The sequence below is a fragment of the Sminthopsis crassicaudata genome, chromosome 1, assembly GCF_048593235.1.
Source record: "Sminthopsis crassicaudata isolate SCR6 chromosome 1, ASM4859323v1, whole genome shotgun sequence".
NCBI classification, from domain to species: domain Eukaryota; kingdom Metazoa; phylum Chordata; class Mammalia; order Dasyuromorphia; family Dasyuridae; genus Sminthopsis; species Sminthopsis crassicaudata.
Genome location: NC_133617.1, coordinates 503,325,584 through 503,353,314, shown reverse-complemented (window position 1 = coordinate 503,353,314; position 27,731 = coordinate 503,325,584).

Here is a 27,731-nt window from a genome sequence, read left to right as displayed (position 1 = left end):
TTTAATTTATATCTTGTTTTTCTTATCATAGTTATCACGTTTCCCCTCCCCTGATCTTTCCCAAAAGGTATCTCCTATTGTTGGGGGCGGTAGCCCCCTTTGATATTTCTTGTTTAATCTCCAACTTCCTTTGGGTTAGTTTCAGTTTTCAGCCCCCATTCTAATGATCTGAAATTCCTTTCTGGAGAGAGACTGAAGGAGATAACAACAAGGAATTCCTGTCTTATTTACAACAAAAGAGAATTCTTGTCTTATTGACAAATATCTCTGGAACCTCTTGGCTAACATTTCTGTGCAAACATTGTTTTGATGACTCTAGTTATGTATATAAGGAAGGTTGAAAAATGGGATCTTTGCACTTGGTGTATACCAGCCAGTGCCCGCCAACTGATGTCCCCTTGCAGGCAGTTTGGTCTTCCTGAAGGCCAAATGCTTATCTATCCCTTTACTATCCATAAAAACTTTGTTTCCATACAGCATTGAGTAGCAAATTCATTTGCTACTGAACCCACGTGGTGGTTACTTTGGGAAGGAGAAAAGAAACTGACCCATCTCAGTTTAGAACCTCAGTTTACTCCTCATCACTATAACTGTAAACTCTGTATGGCCTGAGTGAGCCCTGTAAAATTATGTAAAATCACCAAAAGATGTCTCCTTTGATCTACAAACCCAAATGAGCTTGCTTCTCGCTGAGCAAGAGAAGCTTTCTTGGGGGAAGTCACAACTCCAGGCAAGATTTTCACACTTACCTGACTTCCCTTAGACTCATTCATAAAATGAGTCTTCAGAAAATGACTACAGATCACTTCTTTCTTGAGAATGATATGCTACCAAGAGAATTCCTCTTAGTGTTTCTTTAACAATGAAGCTTTTTTACCATAGCCTCTGGGTTTAGCGAATTTCTTCACTCAGAACTTGAGCTTTGGAGAGAACCTGAACTCCACCCATTCCTGCCCAACCTCTTCATCCTTACCCTCATCCCTCATCATAACAAATAGTATTTATTAGAGAGGGAAAAATTAGCATATTTGATCAACATATAGAAAAATGTCTGAAAGCTTGTTCAATGTTTTAACCTGTGTACCTTCTAACTCCACAAAGGGATAGGAGATGTGTCCTCATATTAATTCATTTGAGTCCTGCTTGATCTTTATTATTTTTTTATATTGCCTTTTTGGGGGTGTGTGTGTAGTTCTTTCTGTTTATATCATGTTATTTCTTATATTGTTTTTTGGCTTCAATATGCATTATTCATATAGATCTTTCCTTGTATCTCTGCTTTCATCACACACACCAATTACATTTCCATTATATTCATGAGCCACAATTTGTTTATTCATTCACAAATTGATGAACAGTTTCTTTGTTTCCATTTTTTTGCTGCTATAAATTTGATACTAAATTTTTTTGAAGTGTATAGGGACTTTTTTGATATTGATACATCCCTTGAAGCATAACATAGTAACAGAGTCTCTGGTTCAAAGACATTTTAGTGCTTTGTTTACATAATTTCAAATTGCTTTCCAAAATGGTTATATCATTTCACAGCTCTACCTACAATGTATTAGCATATTACTATTCTATTGGAACTGATTTGCTTCATCTCATTGTTGAAGAGGGCCATATCCATCAGAATTGATCATCATATAATATTATTGTTGAAGTATATAATCTAATCTCTATTTTGCTTCAGTTTCTCTGGCATTACAATAAACACTTAATATGTGTCAAGCACTATGCTAAGTGCTGGGGATACAAATAGAAAAAAAATGAGATAGTTGCTGCTCTTAAGCAAATCATTTTGTAATTTGGAGCAAACAAGAAAAAGTTAGTTGCAGTGGAAAGACCTAGAAGTCCTACTTGTGCAGTGGTAGAATAGATGACAAATGTCAGAGGTCCTTAGGTGACATAAATAGATTGGATAACAGTTCTGGGAAGCTGAATGACATATGGCAAGACCTGGAGGACCTAAGATTCAGTGGTAGAGATGATAAGCTCTAGTAGTGTTCCATCTCATCAGGAATGAAATTGTTTACTCCCATTTCATCTAAGTCCTATAAATTGTTAAGGAGGGAGGAAAAAATAGGGAAGAAAGAACATTTAATGGTAATGATTTTTCTCAGCATCCATTCAGGATGGTAGATAGGAAGGTAGATAGGCAGTAAGTCAGAATCATGAGTGGTCATGATGAAAGATAGGAAATGGGGAACCCCATTTTGGTCAGTGCAAAGATAGTCTCGTAATGGCGCAGTGTCCTCTGTAAGTGAATTTACAGGCCTGAAAACATAGATTGATAAAAAGGTTTATTGTAGGGATTTGGAAGTAAAGTCAAAGGTAGAAAGACGCCAGGGCCAAAGGTGATCACTGGGTGGGCAGGAACCCTACATGGCCGGAAGGATACCATGTTTGGGGGAAGAGCTCCTGCTAAGAGAGAGCTCCAGTTTGGCTCTTTTTATACCTAAAGGGGGCTTGTGGGTGAAGTCCCAAGCTCCTGGAGGGCTTTTCCGATAAGGAAAAAACTGTTTGTGGGGGTTGGGGAAACCTGAGCAGATAGTGGGGGCTGAGAAAACCCAAGCCAGCTCAGATCTGGTGGGGGCTGTGCCCGGATATCATTGGAATTCAAAAGGGTGCTTTTTGACCAGGATTTGTGAATCAAAGGTCAGCCATAGGGATTGGGGAATCAGAAAGGAATCTTAAAGGGATCTCAACCCCCATCAGTCAAAGAGTAAACACAAGGGGAAAAGATCTTCCCACCTAATACTAGAAGAAGAAAAGAAACTCCAAATACTTACCCTATCTATGTAGATTTGTAGAATCACCTCTATATATCCAGTTCGGCTGAATATTACTATCATGGGATAATAGGATTGATAGATAGAAGCGGTCATCTAGTACAACCCTCTCAGTTTATATATGAAGAAAACAAGGTCTAGAGAGTGAATATCAAGAATCATATTTCCATGGGAAATTTCTATGTCATAAAGGATTAGAGGCTAAAATATCATTGGAGCATCATCTTACAGTATTTGGTATTTGACATAGAGATGATATCTGCTTTTTTTTCTTGTTATAAGCTATTTTCATTTATTTCTTATACTTCTGTTCCATTGGTTAACTAATTAAAAATATTTTCAGAAGTAAGAGCTGTTTTCAAAAAAAGCTAAACCTCTGTTAGGTTGTCTTTTTCCTTGTAGTCAATGAAGCATCATCTCTAATTCTGATTCAGATGATATACTATTGCCCCCTTGTGGGGAATATAGCTGAGATAATGAAAACAGGACATGGTGATTAGTGAATCTCCTGGGATAAAGCTGCTTTATATGAAGTCATTCATATTTAAATAAATAAGCAATTAAATGAGCAAACCAAGAACAATAAACAATACTTCATAAATTTTCCAAAGCAGATACTCCTGTTCTTGTAGTTATATGGCAAAAAATAACTTTATTCACCTCTTTTCTTTGTTCCCACTTGATTAAAGGAAAAAAGGAAAACAAAAACATTGGCAAAACACAGAGATGTCAAAAGAATTGCTTGTGATTTTTGCAAAATTGGTTCCAGAATCTCCTGGGATAATTATTGTTATGTTTTGTCCCCTCTAAATGAGGACCATTATATCAAGGAGGTAGTGCCATACCTATAAGTGAATTGAATATGAATGTGGAAGAGCTGTACAAAGTTACCAGGATGACTTTCCTCTCTAGAGCCATCTGGGTTCCAATGGCAAGATATAAATTAAGACTGGAAATGGTATTGGATGCAGTGGGATCTTAGCCTTTTAAAGTAAGATCTTTAACAGGTCTCAGTTTGATTGAGGCAATACCCAATTAATTATTAAGGCTAGGTAAGAAATGGGGTAAAGAATGGCCTTTTTTACATAGTTTAAAAAAATCACTCTGGAAGGGGAAGACACTCAGGATTTTAGGCCAATATAGAAACAACTGTTATTTTACTCAAGAGTTGGTTAAGGTCCCCAAAATGACCAAGGCTAGGTCTGGAGTCTATTGACCAATCAGTGAGACCCAGAGTGATCTGGGTTTAAAACATGTTCTTTAAGAAAGAAATCCAATCCTCAAACCTCAAGATAGTTTATTTTATTTGAAAAACCAGTATAAGAAAACAAAAGCAAAGAAGGAATACAAAATAAAATAAAAAGCAGCAGAACATCAGGGAGGATTCAAAATATTTAACAACAAATTATCAGATCAAGAATGTATGTATTTGTAGAAGAAATTTTATTCATGAATTTCCATTTTTTTCTTTAATTCTTTGTAAAGTGTTCTTTGGTTCTTTGCTAAGCACCTTATTTACTTTATTCTTTTCTCCCCTTAATCCCTCCTCCCCAAGGAAGCTAGTTAAGAAAAAAAAATACATATATACAAATGTAGATATATACATACATACATACATATACTCACATATCCCACAATCATACATAAATCTTTCCTATCCCTATTGATTCTTTAAATTCTACTCCTCAACTTGTCTTGCTATTTATTAATTTCCCCCTACTCAAGCATCCCTCCCTTGTCTTCTTCCCTCAAGTTTTTCTTATGTATCTGCCCATCCCTTCCCATTATTTTTTTAAAATAGATTTTAGAGGCTGCTATACTCTTCAAGATACATATGCAGTGTTGCCTATTGAACCCATTCCTAAGGTCAGTAGGTTTTCAGAACTACAAGTCCTCCTTCCCCCATTAATGTCTCTTGTGTTTATTCTTACTCTGTACCTCATTTTATATAATGATTACTATTTTTTACTTTAACTATGCACTCTTTCTTTCGAGCTATCCTTTTATTGATGTGAATCTTAAACATATACATTTCCTATAAAAACTAAACAATTTGTCCATATTTAAACTGTTTGTCCCCATGCTGAGTTCCTTAACATTGATCTTTCATATTGATTCTTATATGTTAAATTTTCTGGTAAGTTTGGGTTTGGTTAATAGAAAGTTCTAAAATTACTCAAGTTCATTAAATGTCCATTTTTTTCTCATTCAAAATTATAAATAATTTTTCTGAATCTGGTATTTCTGGCCACAGACCTGTTCTTTTGATTATCAGTAGAGCAATGATTCCAGGACCTTTCCTGGAATTCCTTTATTGTGGCTGCTGCTAAGTCTTGTGCAATTCTTAATTGTAGATCTTAGCATATTTGAATTTTTTTCTTGTTTCTTGCAAAATTTTCTTTTTGATATGGGGTTTTGAAATTTAGTAATAGTATTCCTGTATGTTTTCCATAAAGGAGCTCTCTGAGGTGGTGATTGATAGATTTTTTTCTATTTCTACTTTTCCCTCATGTTCTCTCACTCCAGGACAAAATTCTTGGATTATTTCTAAGGTTGTGTCAAGGTTCTCTTTTTGGTCACAATTTTCTGTCAGTCCAATTATTCTTATATTTTCTCTTCTTGATCAGTTCTCTAGATCTGTCATTTTTCTTGTTTCACATTTTGTTGTATTTTCTTATTCTTTACAATGTGTCTTGTTATTTCTTGATCTCTCATAGTTTTATTACATTCCTCTTGCCTGATTCTAATTTTCAAAGTATTATTTTCATCTTTGAGATTCTGTACCTCCTGTTCTAGTTGGTTAACCTTTTTTTCACAATCTTGATTTTTCTTGGATGGTTTTTATTTTTATTTAATTTTTCCTCAAGTGTCCCTCATTTGATTTTTAAATTCTTTTTTTTTTTTTTTTTTTTTTTTTTTTAGTTCTATTAACTCTTTGGGCAGGGAATCATTTCAAATTACTCTTTGGGGTAGAACTTTCTTTTTTTTTTTTTTTTAATTAGTGTCTTCCTCTGAAGATGAACTCTGGTTTTCCCTGTTCTCATAATATGTTTCGATGGTGGGACTGGTTGTTCTTTGCTGGTTCATTTTTTAAAATAAGAGTGTAAGCATCTCTAATAGTGGTATGGGAGGATGGTACCTCAAGCTTCTCCCTTTGGCTCTCCCTCTGACTAGAAATCCCAAAAGAAGGGGAAGCTCTTCTTGCAAATGCCAACAGCCAGCAATGTCCCTAGCCCATTGCCTCTGCACTCTTTGTCTTTGTACTTCAGACAGGTTAATCCCAGATTGGGGTCTCCTTTTCATATCTTGTTAGGTTGCACCAGTTGTACTCCTGTTCTGCCTCAAATCTTGATTTTTTACCAGTCATATTTGCCCTGAGAGGCAATTTTGTTTTATTTGTGGGGGAAAAACTTGAAATTTACCAACCTATTCTGCCCTCTTCCCAGAATCCTCCCTCCCAAGATATATTTCAAGATTTCAGGGATCAAAATTGCATTCCTTTGGGCAGGGTATCTGCCAGTAAGGGTATGATACTCTATATATAGTCAGAGGGGAGGAAAAGAAAGGGAAAGAGAGAAGAAAAGAAAGAAAAGAAAAAGAAGGAAAAATTGAACAAGGGAAGAAAAAAGAAAGGAAAAAAGAAAGATCTGTGTTGCCCAACTGGCCAATTCCAATTGGGTACTCTGTATGGTAGCTCTTATTACAATTCATAGTCATCTAGTAGACTGTTAGAAGTGAACAGTGGCAGAAAATTTGTTACTGCCTTCTTCCAGCAATTTTTGAAGGCAAGACTTCTATGATCCACTATGCCCCCTCAGTAAACTCTTTTTTTTTCTATTTTGCCTAAGCAAAGGACTTTTAAAAAATGTCATTATTTTATAATAATAGCTTTTTATTTTACAAATACATGCAAAGATAATTTTTGATATTCACCCTTGCATAATCTTGTGTTCCAAATTTTTCTCTTTCCCTCTCCTTCTCCCTTCCCCAGACAGCAAGTAAACCAATATATGTTAAACATGTGCAATTCGTCTAAAAATATTTCCACATTTATCATGCTGCACAAGTAAAATCAGATTAAAAGGGAAAAAATGAGAAAAAGCAAGCAAACAAAAAAAAGTGAAAATATTATGCTGTGATTCACACCCAGTCCTCACAGTCCTCTTTCCCATTGTAGATGATTCTCTCCATCACAAATCTGTTGGAATTGGTCTGCTGATCTTTTCTTATAGAACAATAATATTCCATTACATTCATATACCGTACTTTATTCAGCCATTCTCCAATTGATGGGCATCCACTCAGTTTCCAGTTCCTTGTCACTATAAAAAGGGCTGCTGTAAGCAAAAATGCCATTTTAAAAAAAGCATTCCCATTCTCTCCTTTTACCCCTTGTCTACCACATTCCCCACTGAAAAAGAAAGGAAGAAATATAGAACCTTTCCATCAGGTAGGCATCTAAGTGGTACTATTAGTACATAGAGTGCTGGGTATGGCATCAAGAAGACCCAAGTTCAAATCCAATCTTAAATCTTTCTGTGTGAGCTTGGACAAAGCCACTTACCTGCTCTCTGTCTTTAACTGTAAAAACAACAACAATAAAGAAGTAGGTAACAAAGTAGGTAACAATATTACCTACTTTCCAGGGTTATTTCAATGATCAGACAAGATGCCTGTAAAATCCTCAGTATGGGGCAGGTGGCATAGTAGAGGCATAGTAGATGTTTAATAAATGTTCCCTTCCTTTGACAAGTAAATCATATTTCCATATTGGCTATATCAAAAATGAATTCTTCACTCTTCATATTTGTCCATATCTCTATCTTAAAGTAGTTAACCTTTTCCTTGTCCTCCTCTTCCTCATCCTTTTCCTTTTCCCCTTTCCACTCCCCTTCTCTTCCTCCTTTTTCTTCTTCATTAAAATTAGATCAGTCCTCTAGAAACATGGCTAATCATTTAGTTGAGCAGAGTTTTAAAGTTTTTAAACACTGATGTTATAGTATATATTGTACTTCTTGTTTTTTCTCTTTTCTCTAAATCAGATAAATCTTTGAATATCTTTTTGAAATTATATTTCCCTTCAATTTTTATGGCACAATAGTATTCCATTAAACCCATAGATTAGAATTTATTAAGCTATTCTTCAATTGTTGGACATTCCTTTAGTTTCCAGGGTTTTTTTGCCACCAAAAAAAGAGCTTCTATAAGTATTTTTATTTGCTTTATATATATATTTTTATCTGTATCTGTTCTCCTAAGTATGGCTAAGAGTTATGTTCCTTCCTTGTGCTTCCCCTTTTCTCTCCTCTTAATTAACTTTATTTCCAAGGCTTCCAGATAAATTCTTTACATTTAAACACATTCAACACTTTCCTAGTTAGTATTTAGTCAAGTCAATAGCAAATCCACAGGAATTTATTATATGTTTACTATGTGCCAATATTGTGCTAAATACAGGAAATATAAATACAAGCAGAAATACAGTTTTTTCTTCAAATATCTTATATTCTAATAAGAAGATAACATATAAAAAAGAGATAAAAGCAGAGTTAGAGATGAGATGAAGATGCTCTTCTTCATTATCACCATGTAGCAATTCACTCTTTCCCTGATTCTTAGGAAGGCCAAGGTGATTAAATATATGCAGAATCTGATAATAAATCAAATTCATCTAGGCAGAAGTGAAGGTGTGTTTAAATTGAAGATAAGGATGTCTTGGATCCTGTTATGTTAAGTATACAATTTTAAGGTAGTGGGGAAGAATACAAATTGTGAAGGGACTAGATCATTATCACCTTTGCTCAAAGAATCTCAGAATAGGTAGACAAATGTTACTACAATTATGCCAGGCTTTTTGTTTTTAATCTGGGATCTGCAAACTTAAAAATATTCTGATATGTATATTTCAACATAATTAGTTTCCTTTGTGATCTTATGTCCTTTAATTTCAATAATTGAAATATTATTCTGGGGAAAAGTCCTTTGGCTTCTCAAAATTACAAAGGATCTCATGACATACAAAAATGGATTAAGGACTCTTGTGTAAGAGAATGTGTCATGTGAGAAATGCATTCATTGCCTATGTGTAGCATGAGTCTTTGGGAAGAGAAATAGTGTTAGGCTAATCCAATTTCCTGCTAGTTAGAAAAAGTTCACCAAGTTTGAGGAAAATAACCAAAATAATCATTCTAAAATAGTAGATACATTAGCATTGCCAATGTTTTGCTACTGATTATATGAATCAAGAGAAGGGGAAAACTTAAATTTAATACTATTACAGTAGATTTCTTAGTGCATCAATTGACATTGCTCCTTAAAGCTGAAGCTGGGATATGCTACTTGTTGGGATTGAAAGTCTTTTGGTTAAGGTGGGAAAATGGAGAAAGATTGATTCAAAAGGTTCCTCCTCATGTAGAAGGTGAGAATATTGGATTGTTACTGTAATGCCTGCATTGATTACTAGTGGTTTGGAACTCCGAGCTTAGGATTCAGTGATTTCTAAATGAGGAAAAGGAATTGGCACCAGGAATAAGGAGAATTTGAGATTTGAGCTAAAATACATACATATATACAGATGTATGTGTATATGTATATGTGTGTAGGTACATACATATACATATATATGTAAAATCTTAATATATATATAGTATATATATGCATATATACATATAAATACATAATTTTATATATAGTGTTTGGAAATGAGCTGAAGTACTAAGATTAAACAGAAATGGTCTGAATTCTCTTCATAATTTGCAGTACCTGATGTCTTGCAGGAGATTGCATTTTTATGCTTGATCATCTGAAGCTGATCCTGCCTGTTAGCTTTCCCTTCTTCCTAAAGCATTACTTTCAAAGAATAAAAAGCAAATCACAAGGAAGACTGAGAGGTGGGGAGCAGTGGAGAGGAAGGTAGGAATGCAGATATTTTTCTTTGTACCTTTTTGTTGTCTAAATGCAGGAATGCTTTCATTTTTTTGTTGTCTAAATGCTTTCACCTTATCTTGCACCAATCAACAATAGTGAGCTTGCCAAGAAGCTAACACAATCAACTCAAATGACATTGTAATAAGGTATTTTTACTTTTTTCTATGTGTTGAATGTGTTGCTTAAATAAAATTTCTGGAGGATATAGCTTAAACTTTTATTGGGAATCTTAGGACTTGTAATATTTTCTTCATCTTTTCTTAGGAAAAGGATGGCTTGAAAGTTGGGGCCTCTGGAGGGGGTGACAGCAGCTCATAGAAAGCTTTTGAATTGCTCTGTAAGAGTAGATGGTGATGGAGAGTCAGATGCTGAACAGTAGCAGCAATGGTGTCAGTGATACCAATGTCTGGCACTAGAGGAGGAGGAAAGAGAAGACACTTGTGGTGATCAGAAAGAGAGACAGATACCCTTATTGTAAAGTTTGAGCCTTGTGTCTAAGACTCCAGTCATGAAATAGAAATACTTCTAGAGAAAGGTGTTTAATCTACTTCTGAGAAAGTATCTTTCTTTTCAACTTTTCCTTTCCCTTGATTAGTCATTAGCTGGCATTCATTTATGATTTGCTTTCCTCATGTACTCAAAACTCTATTTTTATTTGCTTTCTCTTCACATACAATCTATAGTTGATCATGAATGTTATGAATTTTGCATTTGCCCATTGATTGGAGTACAGAGGGAGCAAATGAGAGGCACCAAAGATTAGCTGACATTGACATCGGAATGAACCAAACATTTGGATCAGTTCTGTTCTAAGGGAACAGATTTTGAGTCTGGAGATTAAATGATTTTATTATTTTTAAAATGAATATTTCTATGACTTTTATAATAGGCAAACTTTTATTTTACCCTCTGAATAAAATGAATCATTATTTGTAGCTGAAGCAGGTCCCTTTAAAATGCAGGTGTCTATATTTCCAACCCAAGTCACACATGATAGAAAAGGTAGAAAGCAAAGATGATGATCAAAAGGGAAGGTATGTCCCAAACCAAAGCTTTTCAGTGGAGATAGGACTATCTATCCTCTCAACCCTGTCCCTTTTCAGAGTGTAGAAGGGAATAGGAGGTAGTGAATACAATTCAGATAACCAAACTTGACCTTGACAGCAATACCTGCTGGTTATTACAACATGAAAAAGTAACAAGGATAAAGGAATTTGAGGAAGCAAAGATGATGAGAGAGTTGATCATGTGACTTTAATTCATAATGAAGGAACATTGTTTACAATAATTCATTGTAGGTTTGAATTTAACTTTCAACATGGCCACACGTTGAATGATCAGACTTTGCTAGAATTCAAACATTTTTAAAAAGGAAATCACCTAGCCTAACTTCCTCATTTTATGGATGGGAAAATAGAAATTTGGTGAGAGACACAATGACTCTTAAAAATGATTCTAGTTTTTCATCTTAGATTCACTGCCTCAAAAGTAACTTTTTTTGCATAGAAAGAAGAGATAACTGCTTGGAGGATTGAGTTGGAGTAATTACTAGTGATCTCCTCTCCCTACCTAGGATGGAATGAGATGGAATAGCCATGGCTTTATAATTTTTAAAAAATCAGAAGAGTCTCCAAAAATTGAGCAACTAAGCCCAGTGAAAAATCAGGCCTGGATTCATCCAGCAGCTGAAATGTTATGTCTTGAAAGGAAGGCAGCAACTCATCTATCTGCTATCCCTCAACTAATAGTGAACATGGTGGTAGAAATGATTTGCAGTCATCTCTTTAGGAATGAGTCCACATTTCTAAGGGACTAAGGAATATGCTCTCCATTTCAGAGATTATTATATAGAAATTTGTCATTAAAATAAATAGCTATTCTATAGCATTGATATTATCTAGGATGGATTTGAATCATTGATAGATAAAGGTAAAAGTGTCATTTCTTGACCAGCAGGATGAATACAGAGAGGCTTGGAGAGACTCACATGAACTGATGCTAAATGAAATGAGCAGAACCAGGAGATCATTATACACTTCAACAACAATACTATACGAAGATCAATTCTGATGTAAGTGGCTATCTTTAGCAATGAGAGGATCCAATTCAATTCCAATTGATCAGTGATGAACAGAGCCAGCCACATCCAGTGAAAGAACACTGGGAAAGTTCTGTTGTTTGCTTACATTTTTATTTTTCTTTCTAGGTTATTTTTACCTTTCTAAATTTCATTTTTCTTGTGCAAGAAGAGAACTATATAAATATGTACACATATATTGTGTTTAAGATATACTTTAACATGTTTAACATATATAAAACTGCCTGCCATCAAGGGAAGTGAGTGGGGGGAAGGAAGGGAAAAGTTGGAATAGAAGTGTTTGCAAGGGTCATTGTTGAAAAATTACCCATGCATATGTTTTGTCAATAAAAAGCTATAATAAAAAAGGATCATTTCTTGAAATGCACTAGGCATTAATACATATCTAGTTGATGCCAAAGAAAATGGAGAAGGAATTGAAGAAAAGATGTAATATATGATTTGGATATTGGTATGTATCAGAATGTTTATTTTTAGTTAACCAGGCACTCCTACCATCTTTTTTAAAAAAACTTTATTTATATTGATATTTTGTCTCAACAGTAGCATTTTTCCTTTTCCATAAAGTACAGAATAACACATCTAATGAGATAAAAGATTTGGCTAATCAGATGCAGATTAGCAAAATATTTTGAATACTCTATAGTAAATAAATATTTTCTGGTATTCACTTAATTTTTTATCATTAAAATTGTTTTCATTTTCTTCCATTTTATTTGATAGTTCATCTTGAGTAATGGTTTTCTTAGAGGAGTGATGGTGCTGTGGCAGCTAACTTGTTTAGTTTTAATGCTAATAAGAGGCATTTTTGACCTTTTGGGCTATCTTTAGCCATTTAAGCTATAAGCTCTAGTACCTATGTTCTTTTCCTTTTCCTCATTTCCATCCTTTATCAGTACCAACTTTATCAGTATTAACTTAGGGCAGAAATGTCATACATGCTATCCGGGGCCACATGTGACTCACAATATTCTCTTTTATGACAGTAAAAGATTAAAATATAGTTGGAATATATTTAATAAAATAAAAAATTTAAATGTAGATAATATTAATACATACATTTCTAAGGTAACGTGGTCTCTAGGAATCCTTATGTACACTTTATTGGCCTCCTGTTTTATTTGAGTTTGGCTGGCTTGGAGCACCATTCCTTTGTCAGGGAGATGGAACTTTAAAATGAGACCAAATGAGACATCAAAAACATGAGTTTTGATCTTGTGAAAGAAGCCCAGGGCGTCATCTGAAATGTATCTTTTGGTGTCTCAAGGAAGATTATACTGGTGTAGCCTAGAACTCCCAGTTGTAGCATGATTTAGGACTACTATTACTAGTAATACTGCTACTACTACTACTACTACTACTACTACTACTACTACTACTACTACTACTACTACTACTACTGGTATCACCTCATAAGAGAGATCTTAAAAAAAAACCATCCTTAATAACCTCCAAGTTCCTAAATGCCCCAGTGACACTTTCCTGTATAGGTTTTTATTTATCTTAGGGATTTTTCTAGGTTAGAAGATATGATCTAGGTTTATATGTCGCTCTCTTATTAAGGATCTACAATAACATCCTCCCAAATATCCTTCCATTGTTAAAAAGAGGTATTTTTTCAAATTCTCCCCTGTACCTCAGCCCATTCAAAGGGAATAATGTCTCTGTTTCATGTAGGACAAAATAAAAACTTCCACCTTCCAACCTGAATCTGTGATCATCATTAATCACACAAGGAAAATTTTTGGTGTGGCTCTCTGATTTTTCCATTCATGTAAATGGAGAATAGAGCCAAAAGTAATGACAATAATAATAAGCAATTAAAAAAGTTATCTGCAGGAAACAGCTGCCTGGGTTGCTTTGAAACAAAATCAAAACTTTATAGTAATTAGAAATTGGAAAAGCTGGGGGCAGAGCCAAGATGGTGAACTCTCTTCCCTGAACTCTCCCCAATTCTCCTCCAAACAACTTAAAAAAAACCCAACCATAACAACAAAACAAAAAACAAAAACAAACCCTCAATGGAGCAACTAGGTGGCACAGTGGATAGAACACCAGCCCTGAAGTCATGAGCACCTGAGTTCAAATCTGGTCTTAGACTTCCTAGCTTAGACCCTAGGCAAGTCACTTAACCTCAATTGCTTCAACAAAAAACCAAAACAAAACCTCAAGATGAATTTTGGAGTAGTAGAATTGACAAAAGGCAAAACAATTTTCCATTACAAAACATCCTAGAAGGTCAGGAAAAAATGTCTATTGCATTGGATTGAGTGGAAATCAGTCTAGTAAAGGCAACACCCTGGCAAATCAGAGGAAACAGTAAGGAGACTGGGGTCCTGGTCAAAAGGAGATTACAAAGGTTTCTTTGCTGACACTAAGTGAAGAACTCTGTTGGACAGCCTAGATGTGGATCCCAATTACAAAGCCAGCATGAGGAGGAGTTTATGACCACAGGGGAGTAGGGACCTTTGTTATATTTTTAGGGCAGAAAAGAATTGAAGTTGTTCACAGAACGCAGCAGAATATAGGAGAGTAGTAAACATGTAGCAGAAGAACTGAAAATTTTAAAAGGTTTCTAGAATTAGCTCTGAAAAGAGCTATACAAAGAACATGAGACTTGGGACAGTATCTAACTCTGGGTACAGAATCCAACTATAACATAAAATTAAAAGTTAAGAAATAAGCTGGAAAATGAATAAATATAAAAAAATTACCTAACTATAGAAAGTTACTTTGGTGACCAGGAAGAAAGATCAAAACAAAAACTCAGAGGAAAACTAAGTCAAAACTGCTACATCTAAAGCTTCAAAGAAAAAAAAAAAAGAATTTGTCTCAGACCTTTCCTGGAAGAGTTCAAAGGATTTTAAAACATAAGAGAGGTAGAGGAAAAATAAATAAAATAAAATAAAATAAAATAAAAAGTTCCTGGAACAAGGAGAAATTATTACAGACAGCCAGAGAGAAGCAAATTAAATATCATGGAGGCACAGTCAGAAAAACATAAGATCACCAGCTTCTATATTAAACCATCAGAGAACTTGTAATATGATATTCCAGAGGCCAAAAGAGCTAGGATAACAACTAAGAATCATTTACTCAGCAAAATTGAATGTAATTCTTCATGAAGAAAATGGATATTTAATAAAATGGAGGACTTTTAAGCCTTCCTGATGAAAAGACCAGAACTGAGTAGAAAATTTGGTTCAAGACTTAATACTTAAGAGAAGCATAAAAATGTAAACAGGAAAGATAAATCTTAACAGATTTAGTAAGATTAAACTGTTCACATGCCTCCTCAAGAAGATAATACTTTTAACTCCTATGAACTTTATTGCTACTAGGATAGTTCTATAGGAAGGATATTTAGAGAACACTGGTGAGAACTGATTATAATGGGAAGATATATAAAAAATAAAATTAAAGCATGAGAAACAGGAACACACTGGAGAAAGGGGAAAGAGAGAGGTAGAACGAGAATAAATTATCCTATCCTATCCTATCCCTTTGAAAGAGATTTTATAATGGAAGAGAAAACTGGGGAGGTAAAGGGAAGTGTCTGATCATTGAAATTTACTCATGGAAATATGCTCAAAGAAGGAATAACATATACAGCTGGTTATAGAAATCTAGAGGAAAGTAGGAGAGGAAAAGGATCAGAGGATGGGGCAGATGTAGAACTGATAAAAAGAAGGGTAGATTGAAGTAGGTGATAGTTAGAAACAAAACACTTTTGAGAATGGACAGGATGAAAGGAGACAAAGAGTAGGATAAATGGGGGAAAACAAGATGGAGAGAAATATACCACAATTACAGCTGTGGAAAAAAATTACAGTAAATTTTTCTGATATAGACTTCATTTTTCAAGTTTATAGGGATCTCAGTCAAATGTATAAGAGTATATCATTCCCCAATTGATAAATGGTCTAAGTATATGAATAGGCAGTTTTCAGATGAAGTAATTAAAGCTATCTATAGTCATATGAAAAAATGCTCTAAATCACTATTGATTAGCAAAATGAAAATGTAAAGAACATATTGGTTAATATGACCAAAAAAGAAAATGACAAATGTTGCAGGGGGATGTGGGAAAACTGAGACACTAATGCATTGCTGGTGGAGTTGTGAACTAATTTAACTATTCATGAGATCAATGTGGAATTATGTTCAAAGGACTATAAAACCATGAATATCCTTTGTTTGACTCAGCAATACCACTACTAAGTCTATATTTCAGAGATAAAAATATAACAAGGAAGAGGACCTACATGTACAAAAATATTTATAGCAGTTCTTTTTGTGGTGACAAAGAATTGAAAATTCAAGTAAAGTCCATCAGGTGAAGAATAGCTGAGCAAGATGTGGTATATAATTGACATGGAATACTATTGTGCTATAAGAAGTGATGAGCAGAGTAATTTTAGAAAAATCTGGAAAGATTTACATGAAGTGGTGCAAAGTAAAATGAGGAAAATCAGAACATTATACACAGTAACATCAGTATTATAAGATGATCAACTATGAATGACTTAATTATTTTCAGCAATACAATACAATGATTCAAGATCATTTGGAAGGACTTGTATCCACCCTCAGAGAAAGAATCAATGGAGTCTAAATGTAGATTGAAAAAAAATGCTTCTTTTTTTGTCTGTATTTTCTTTCACATCATGACTAATATGAAACTATGTTTTGCATGCCTACACACATATTACCTCTATCACATTGTTTGCCTTATCAAAGAGAGAGGAGAGGAAGGAGAAAAAGAATTTGAACTTCAAAATTGAAATAAAACTTTAAAATTTTTTATATGTAATTGAAAAACATTAAGTGTCTCAAAAAATTTGGAGAGTTGGTGGAGGGCTGCTCCCCTCCTTCAACTTTCTTTTTAGATTTGAAGTAGGGAGTGGAGGGGAATGAAGGTATTGGAGACTTGGTGTATGTGAGGCTTGCCAGCTTGTTCTATAATCTGTGCTGCTGAGTTATTGCTCTTTAATGTCTGAATGAGCATCTTACCATAATTCTACCCTCCTACTACAACTCAGCCTAATACTCCCATGGGTTTCTTTAAATGGAAGCTTTTCCTTTTTCTTTTTCTGTTGCAAGAAGTGCTCATCTCAAACTGGTGAATTCTGGAAGCATACTATATGAAATCCTGAGTTTTATATCTTTTTTTTTTTTTAATTTTTGTATTCATTTTTCCAAATTACCCCCCCCTCCCTCTATTCCCTCCCCCCGATGACAGGCAATCCCATACATTTTACATGTGTTACAATATAGTCTAGGTACAATACATGTGTGTGAATATCATTTTCTTGTTGCACAATAAACATTAGAATCCGAAGGTACATGCAACCTGGGCAGACAGATATTAGTGCTAACAATTTACATTCACTTCCCAGTGTTTCTTCTCTGGGTGTAGCTACCTCTGTCCATCATTGATCAACTAGAAGTGAGTTGGATCTTCTTTATGTTGAAGATTTCCACTTCCATCAGAATACATCCTCATACAGTATTGTTGTTGAAGTGTACAGTGATCTTCTGGTTCTGCTCATTTCACTCAGCATCAGTTGATTTAAGTCTCTCCAGGCCTCTCTGTATTCCTCCTGCTGGTCATTTCTTACAGAGCAATAATATTCCATAACCTTCATATACCACAATTTACCCAACCATTCTCCAACTGATGGACATCCATTCATCTTCCAGTTTCTATCTACAACAAAAAGAGCTGCCACAAACATTTTGGCACATACAGGTCCCTTTCCACTCTTTAGTATTTCTTTGGGATATAATCCCAGTAGTAGCGCTGCTGGGTCAAAGGGTATGCACAGTTTGATAACTTTTTGGGCATAATTCCAGATTGCTCTCCAGAATGGCTGGATTCTTTCACAACTCCACCAGCAATGTATTAGTGTCCCAATTTCCCCACATCCCCTCCAACATTTATCATTATTTGTTCCTGTCATCTTAGCCAATCTGACAGGTGTGTAGTGGTATCTCAGAGTGGTCTTAATTTGCATTTCTCTGATCAGTAGTGATTTGGAACACTCTTTCATGTGAGTGGATATAGTTTCAATTTCTCCCTCTGAGAATTGTCTGTTCATATCCCTTGACCATTTATCAATTGGAGAATGGTTTGGTTTCTTATAAATTATGGTCAGTTCTCTATATATTTTGGAAATGAGACCTTTGTCAGAACCTTTGTTTTTAAAAATATTTCTGAGTTTTATATCTTTATAACACTGCTTGTAGGCTGCAAATCTAGGAGGCAAAGAGTTATACTATTTTTAAGCTTTATCTTAAATATAAACTGGATATTTATTTATATTTATTTGTAATGGTAAAACAGAAAAATGTGGTTATCTTCCCAGCATGATACATAATCAAATTTGTCATGAGATGCTCATACTTATAAATCTGTGTGAAGCATTAGAATTAGAGCAATATATGCCCCATGGTTGCAAGATTTATATAGGCACTAGGCCTAGAAAATAGCTTCAGTCTAGGAATTATTAATACATTTTTAGTAATGACCATTGGAAAGGTAGTAGTAGGAGCAGGGATATGTTGGAGAGGTGAAAATCACCTTTGAAATCTTCATGGGTAGAATATAGATAGCTATTTCTTGACTGTTAACAGCTTAGAAATTATTTAATGTTTTGTCACTATTATTCAGCATAGCATAGTAAAAAGAATATTATCATTTGAATTAGAAATACTTGGGTGCAAATTTTGCTTCTATTGCCATGTGATCATGGACTAGTCATGTAACTTCTCTGAACCTCGATCTATTCACAAAGTTATATATAGGTTGTGGCTTGAGAGAGTTTCCATATAGATGAAATAATAAATCCTTGATGTAATCTCTGTACAAGCACACACACACACACACACACACACGGATGTATATCTAAATCTCTGACTACCTAGATATCCCTCTCTATCTAACTATTCTTCTATTCTAATAACTTCAAAACAAAATCATACCTTGAAGTAATCACATTTATACATGTACGTATATATCTATATCTATCTATATCAAAAACCTCCAAACAAAACTAAACACACACAACAAAACCAAAACAAATTAACAAGCCAAAACTCTTGTTAGATATCAACAGTATGGATGCATGTAAACTTAATGAGTATTGCTTTGATGAGCCCAGTTTTCCTTCTCTCTCACTTTGTTGCAGAAAAGCCTGACTGGCTTAATAGCAACAGTCTGCACAGGGGTCTGTCAGGTCTAAAGTTATATTCTTTCTTACTGGTTTAAGTTGGATTTGTCAGAAATAAAAGCAGGCCTTAGCACATTTAGTCAGTCAATAATTCAGGTAGAGGTTTATCATCTAATTTGGAATTTGAATGGCCTACATGTCTCCAAAGAACAATATCTTGCTATGTTCCAACTTATATCCTTGTTCTAGGTTTCTGTCACATAATCATTACTGTATATCATGTGACCTAGTTAGCTCCTTAGTGTTCAAGACTTGGGAAGGATGTGTGACCAAGTTTCTGATTGGATTTTGGCAGTTGCTTTTTGATGTGTCATTTTTCAAATAGAGATAGCCCAAGGCAACATTACAGTCATTGGGCTCCAGAGTTGGAAGGAATCTTAGATATAATTTAATTTAATCCATCACTTTAAAAATGAGGAAAATGAGACTTGAATTGTTTTCAGGACAGTAAGAATTAGAGAGCACTATTGTTTGATACTTGGGAAATGTTCAATGGCAAAGTCTAGCATACAGTCTAGAGGTGTTACTGGATTGAAAACTAAGAGCTGGCAGACTTATACTAATCTTTGGCATTTACCAGTCATTGCCATTGTTATGGTTGGAGAATGGCTGAATTCTTAGTCAGGGATATAAGATATTTACTATTTTATTTATTGAATCATCATTCCCATCCCAGCTACTCTGAAAAAAAATACAAATTTTGGCTCTAGTCTAGGATTTCTCCAAAAATCAGGGAAGTCAAAGAGATATCTAATGTACAAAATTAATTGGGTCTAGGATATAGGTCATAAATTGCTACACAGAAAGCAAAGCTGAACATATAAGACAATCACAGTGCACATTAATATATTACTATAAGTACAATCCACTGGGAAGATACCATTTTGGTCTTTTTAGGACATAACTTTCCAGAATTACTAATTAACCATATTACATTTCATGTCTGTTGGCACTGTCTACTCAAAAAGTTGATTTTGATCTTTCCGGTGCTTTCTCTGATGCTGGCCCTTAGATTAATTATAAATTCTTTATCCTATTTTTTTGATGTGTGCTTGGAAGAGGACTCCAGAATTTCCCATATAATCTAGCAGAATTAGGCAAAGAATATTTAGGATAACAGGGTACTGGCCAGAAGGAGCCCAGTTTCAAAGCATGCATAATATAGTTTGTATGATACACGCCTATATGGTGGGTATATGTGGGAATCCAGGGTGATGCTTAATGAAAGGGTCCTTTCCTGATTTGGAGCATGAGCAAGTAGACTGTGATTACTTCATGTCTGCTTACAGAATGACAAAAACCCCTTTAATTGGCTGCTGAGCCAGAGCTGAATGTACACACAAAAAGCTCCAATTGTGGAATTTATTTTCTCCCTTTTCTGGTACTGAAGGAGAAAATGATCACTGAATTAGGAGAGAGTTTTTTCAGTGATCTACTCTCTCTACCTGGGAGGGACCCTGAAATTTTTAATTCACCATGAAATTAGAAATTGATTTTTCTGTCTTTATTGTATCTATTACTCCCCCCCCCAATATTCTAATTCTAAAACTTTTTAATATTAGAGATGGAACAGACCTAACTGTGGCTTTTTGATTTTCAAAAGCTTGGACGAGCCAGTAAAAGTCCAGCAGCCAAGCCCATTGAGAAGCCAACCCTGAGGAGAGATCTGTTTGATTGACTCAGTAGCTGAGATGTCATGTCTTAAAAGGAAGTAAACAAGCAACTCATCTACCAGTTATACCTCAACTAGAAGTGAATATGATGATAGAGATGTTTTGTAATTATTTTGAATGTACTCTCCCAAGCTAAAGAAGTGTGTAGAAGGGAGAATATTACTTCCATTTTCAGAGAAGATTGATGATACTTTGATTCTTGCTATATCTTTTCATATTGGTTTTTTAAGATTTGATATTAATTGGTTGTGAGTAATTTAAGGGATTTTTAGTAACTTATGTAATTGACTAGTTATTGACAATGATTTTAGAAGAACACATTGGATAAAGGCTCAGGTAAATAACATTAGAAGAACCCCACATCATCTCAAGGGTGCCTCTCAAGGGGAAAATGGAGCAAAAGTCTTCCTCTGGGTACCAATTTGTTCGAGCTAGTATGGACTGGGACATCAACTCTAAAATCTTGTTCCAAAGGCATGCTTTATACAATCCACTAGGAAGAAGGAGAAATTAAGCATCACTCTTTTGGAAGCATGAAGGGTTTTTTTTTTTTTCTTTTCTTTTTCTTTTTTTTTAGAAGTGGTAGGGAAGAGATTGTGATGGTGGTAGGGACTTCTAATCTTTGAGAATACTCTCACACATATCTCATCTTTTTTGTTAGGTATGAAGAGAAGGGCTAAAACAATGTGCCTTTTTCTTTACAACTATCTTATGAAAAAAAACAATGGGGGCTTAGAATGACAGAATGTCAGAATGGAGGAAACTTCAGGGATCAAGTAGTATATCCTTCCCTGCTGGTCCCGCACATATTATAAATGAGGAAACTGATCTTCAGAGAGGTAAATAGCTATTTCTCAAGGGCACAAAACTAATAAATAACACAGAGTCTTGCAGTCTGAAAGGCCTGAGTTCAAACAGTACATCATTCATTTGCTGTGTGGTCCTTAGAAGTTACTTAGTTAATCAGCCTCAGTTTCTTCATCTGCCAAATAGACATAATAATAGCAACTTTCAGGATTGTTGTGAGGATCAAATGAAAAACAATATGTAAAATGCCTTACAAATTTTAAAGCAGTATGTAAATGCTATGTAGTGTTCTGGTTAGTTTTCTGGAGGTCTCTGGACAAGCCTTCGTTTTAGCAGAGCAATCACCACAAGAATAGCCAGAGATAAAGTCCAAAAATCTTTATTGTCTCCCCAGTCTTGTCTCTTTGCCTGGGGCCCTGGCTAACTTTCTGGAGGTCATTGGGAATGTGTCTTGGTTTCAGCAGAGAAATGAAGGAGAGCCACCAGGAGCCTGATGAAAGATGGAATGTCTTTCTGAGCCCGAGGGCTTGTGCTCCAGCCTCCAGCCACCACAAAGGTGGGATATGGAATGAATGTCTCTGGCTGAGTTTGTCCCAGCTTATATACTCTATTGTAATTATATTATTGTAGGTGTGAGTCTTGTAGAATAAGTGTCAATCTTGTAGAACTAAATTAAGTACTAAGTACATGTACTGAACTAGAGAACTATTAATCACCATGGTAAACTAGATAATCATTGTATTATCAATTCCACTGAGTTAATACCTTGTTTCAAGTATAGAGTTCTGGCCCATAACAATGCTATATTTTATATCTGGGTCTAGTTCTTCATTTTAATGGTAAAAAACTTGGTCCAGAGAGATCTGATCTGACTAGAGTCAGACAATAACTTGGTTTGAGAGGATGAGTCTCTTCACTTCTCAGTCTCTTTAGGAAGTAGCTAACAAAATATCCATCTACATATTTCCCACAGTGGTAAAACTGGGTTTCCTCCTTTTCTATTCAAATAAAAAGCTGGCACTTCTGAACTTGGAGGAGAAAAAATAAGTACATGTCTCTAAAGGTATCTTACAATGAGAAAGGTTTGGTTGGTATAGGGAAAAAAGAAGACCTTATAATTTGGCAATGGAATGTTTATCTGCGTGTGATCTGGAGCAAGTGTTTAAAATGATGGTATTGGTTTGATGTGAATTGTATCTGAATACCTAAAATAAGAAATTGTTTTTATCACATAAATATTCCGCCCAGTGGTTTTATTTTTTAAAGGATGGGAAATAACTATTTGGAAGTCAAGTTACCTTTAAAGTAATAAGAGGCAAAAAACTATTTGGAATAAATGTTTTAGAACCTATTTCTTTCTTTTCATGGCTTCTAAGCAAATAGAAACGAGCTAATATTCACAGCAGGATTTAGTTCCATGGGAACAACTCTGCTATTATATATACTTTTATCTCAGCTAAGCCTACGTGGCTTGTGTTATCACTATTACTCAGGGAACTGGAGTGTCAACAAGATAATCATCAACACAGAAAACAGGAGTTAAAAAAGAACGCCTATTTTTCTGTCTTTTTCTTGAAGCCCCAGGAAGATCATTTCCCTGCTCATCAGGCCTTGCCTTCCCTTATACATAAGACATAAAAAACATCACAAAAATTTAATCCTTACCAGGTCAAACATTTCAAAAGGCAGGGAAATTATTTTTTCTAAGTTGCTGCATGATTTTAGGTAAGCATTTTAGAAACTCATAAGGTCCCAGCTTTCTGTATGTACTGTTGAAAAACATCAACACAAAACAAATGCACAATTATTTTAATTACATCTCAGTTCAATTACTGACCACCTACTATATGCATGTCATGTGATAAGCATTGAGGGAATTACAAGAATGAATAAAGTATAATTCCTGCTGTCTAGGAACCTGGTTGCATAACTTCTAAAAATTTTGTTTCCTTATTTTTTTCCTTAGGTATAAAATTAGAAAAAAATATACAGATTTTTTTCTCTCTCTGTCTCTTTTTTTCTTTAGGACTGTTTTTCTTGTAGTTTTCTATATAATTAGTTATTTCTAGATGGTAATCATTTAACAAATTTTTGCACTTTATATGTGCCATAAACTATGATAGATTGAGGGGTGGAAAAGAGAAATGGATAACAAAAATATTAGGGATAAATGTAAATCTGTAACTAATTCAAAAACTTCCTTTAGTCAATATCTTTAAATAGCCATCCTTACACAGACTATATTGACTCTTCCCTTTAAAAAAATTGATAGAGAAGGAATTTGGTGTAAGGCAAGTTCATTTTGTGCTCTCATTTCCAGAGGGATTTGTTTGTGGAAATATCAAATATCTTTTTCTAAGACAATTTACTCCAATGGAGTTTTCCTCATAGTATGGCTTTATAACAGGATTCCAATTTTTATAAATTAACCTCCTTTCCTCTGTTTTTAATTATGTGTGTGTGTGTGTGTATGTATGTATATATATCTCCCCTTCTTCAATTCTATACTGAGATGTCACTGAAAAGTAAAATTAGCCAAAATGAAGGAGAAAGAGAAAGGACAGGGGAGGTGTGAGGAATAGGAAGAAAAGAAAGCTCAAACAACTAGTAAATCAGTCAATAACACTAAATATATTACCTCAATTATACCATGAATCAGTTCATAAATTATATAATAAAAACCTAAACAAACCACTTGTAGTTGACCAAAATGTTAAATGTAGTTGACCAAATGTTAAAAGTAGTATTAGGAGATCAAAATTAATTTCCCATTTAATTTTTATCAAATGAAGCTATAGGTATTGTGAGGGAATACAAAGAACTTTGTTCTTGTGCTTAAAATATCTGATGGGAGAAATTGTGTATAATATGGTCAATTCTAGTTCACCAATTTAAACACCAGATTTTTTGTATTCCACTTCTTGTGCCAGTTCTCTGTAGCTAATGGAGTTGGGAAGCCTCTTTTTTTGTTATCAGTTCAAAATTCTAGCAATTGTTTTCTCTTTTCTTCCCTTTACAAGGGTCCATGGCTAACACCTCATTTCCATTTAACATTGGATTAGCTTTTTCAAAAGGATCATTTCTTTGAAAATATAGCAAGAACAAATAGACTCATGATTTCATTGAATTTCCATAAAGCATTAGTCCCACCAAGTTTAAGTCCAATGTTCCGCTAGGTTAGCATCTCCAGATCTTCACTACCCGAGTTTCATTCCTAGACCAGATGCAACACCTCACTTTGATTCTTAGATTCTTAGATCCCTAAATTCCTGAGTTAGAGACTCTATTCTCTCCAACTAGAATTGAAAAAGATGAAGAAAAAGGCTGATAGCTTGTGAAACCATTTAGCTTTCTTGTGCTCTGATGAGGATGACCTCAGAAATTTAATACAATTTCGGTTATACTCAAAAGCATGTATTTTTGAAAAGGCATGACCAGTTGCTATAGTAAAGAAAGCTGAGGTGCAAAGAAGTTACATTTTATTACAGTTTATATTCTTTTAAACGTTGAAAATTGAATTTTTAAACATTTCTTACTGGGAAAGTTGTTTCATTACATTTTGAAGTCCATGAGCTCCTCAATTATTTGAGTGACCTGAGATTGATTAGGCCTGGAGAAGAAGAATATTTGAAGGAATTATTTTGTAATGGCCTTATAGATAAATTAATTTTTTAAATAGTGGAAAGATATTGTGAAAGAAAGGGAGATTTGAGTAATGGTATGGCCAGATACAGGATATTGGCAAAAATGGTATATGAAGTATAGGGGGAATCTTCTCAATGGGATAAGAAAAAGCTACCTTCAGATTACCTTGTGGGATTGTCATAATGTATGCATGAGGAGTTTGATAGGAATGGTATTTACTGACAGGTTGAAGAGTCTGGATTGCTAATAAAAGGAGATTGAAGTTTTTGCACATTTGGCAAATAGAGGAAGTTGTGAATGATATTTAAATATTGGTGCCCTGAAGACAGAAGAGCATTTAACAAATAGTTGGTTGACTGGTTGTTATTCTTATTTCTCAAAGAGGACTAAAATTACATCATAATGTTAGAGTCAAACTGCAGTGTTTCTGATTGTGACTTATCAGACCAATACTCCAGGTTGGGTACAAATAATCCATAAATCCATATGAACATTTGGGGTGGGTTTTCTAAATTTGCACACCTAACATTTCTTTTGAGCTACTTTAATTCAGCTTCAGCAGCACAGCACCTTTTTTGATGAGGGCATGCCATACTGGGGGACCTTGTGCTATTGTCTCCCATGTCATGCAATCAGTTCCATAGTTCTGAAGAGAGACCTTGAGAGTGTCCTTTTATTGCTTCTTCTGACCAATATATGACCATTTGCCTTGGGTGAATTCTCTGTAAATTATTCTTTTATGTTTAGTATTAGAGCAATTTGGCTAGTTACTGAACTTGTCCTCTCTGCAGTAGAGTTTGTATGCCTGGTAATTTAGTTTGAGAAAGGACCTCAGAGTCTAGTATCTTATCTTGCCAGGTAATCAAAATCTTCCTGAGAATTCAAATGGAAGTTGTTCAACATTCTGGCACTGCATTGGTATACTATCCAGGTTTCACAGGCAAACAATAATAAAGTTAGTCCAATGACTATTGATCTTCAGTTTGGTATTCCATTTAATACATATTCTCTCCTACATTTTCCTTTGGAGCTTCCCAAACACTGTGTCAGCTCTGGCAATACATATGTCAGCTTCATTATCTATACATACATCCCTGGAAAGTATACTGCCAGAATGAATGAACTTTTCCACAGTATTCGAAACGTCTCCATTTGTTGTATAGGACTGGTAGAGAATTTCTGTTTTCTTGGTATTAATTGTTAGACAAAAACTAGCACAAAAAAAAACCTTTTTAGTCTCGGCTTGTAATTTTTTAAGTTGTATCTGACCTTGGTACTGTGTTTGTCTTTATTGAAGACATTTGACAACATGGCTAAAAATATCATGTCAAAAAGCATGGGAGCAACAAATAGCCTTTTTAAACTCCATTGGTGATCGAGAAAGTATGAGAACATTGCTCATTATCCAAAAACCAGGGAAACATGTCATTATGAAATTGATTACAATACTTAACTCCAAGCAACTGAATTTTGACACAGTTTTCCATAAACTCTCATGACTGAAAGTATCAAAGACCTTAGAGATTTGAAATTTCAATATGAAGATGTTTTGAATGTCATTAATTAAGCTTTTTTCCTGGTGCTAATTCTAGATCAGCTGATATTAACAAGGTGGGAAGTCCATTGCTCATCCAAAAGTTGATTGAAATTTTTGTCATAATACAGCAAAAGGAGGTTATTCCCAGGAATTAAAGGGCACTTCCATTTTCTCTTTATAAAAGAAAAGGAAATAGATTGTCCTGTGACAAGCAAAGGGGTGGTGGTGGTCTTTCTCTTGTCATTATTGGAAATTTTTTTTAATCAAATTCCTCCTTAATATACTAATCTTCCACCTGGAAGATGGTCATCTACCTGAGAATAAGTGTGATCTTCAGAAAAGATAAAAAAAATACTTGATATTATGTTTGCTGCCCCAAAACCCCAGGAAAAATACTAAGGGCAGAAGAGATGTCTGTATAGTTAGCAGATATTATATAAAATGGGTGAAAAGGGCATTGTTAATAGAGGTAGGGACTATTAGGCTATAAGAAGAAAGCATGCTCTACAATCCAGATATTTTACTGGATAATATGTTAGATTCTACTGAAAATAGGTTTACTAGAAAACAAAATAAGAGCAGAAACGGTGATGAGAAAAAACTGCAGCAAGTATTAAGCATGCCTCTGGATTATTCTAATACTGTATAAGGTTACTATTTCCTAGGAAGTAACTTTCTCTATGGAGGAGTCAGGCAGTATGTAGGCTTTCACTACTAAGAAATGTTATAGGAAACATTTCAACAGCAAACTAATGGAGCTTTAGAACAATGGTTAATAAAATTTACTTCAGTCAAGGCAATTCAGAGTTTTTGTCATTTGACAACTTCCACTGTCCAGGAGAGTTTACAGGGTCTTATGAATTCTAATCCTTACAAAGTCAAATCAGTTAGAAACTCTCTGTGCCTTTTCCAGCAAAGTAGTAAGGGTAGGAAGGAAAGAAATGAAATTTTTGGGAGAGATGGAGTTGGTGGATTGGATTTATTCTCTTCCATCCCTTTCTATGTTCCTCTCATTCCACA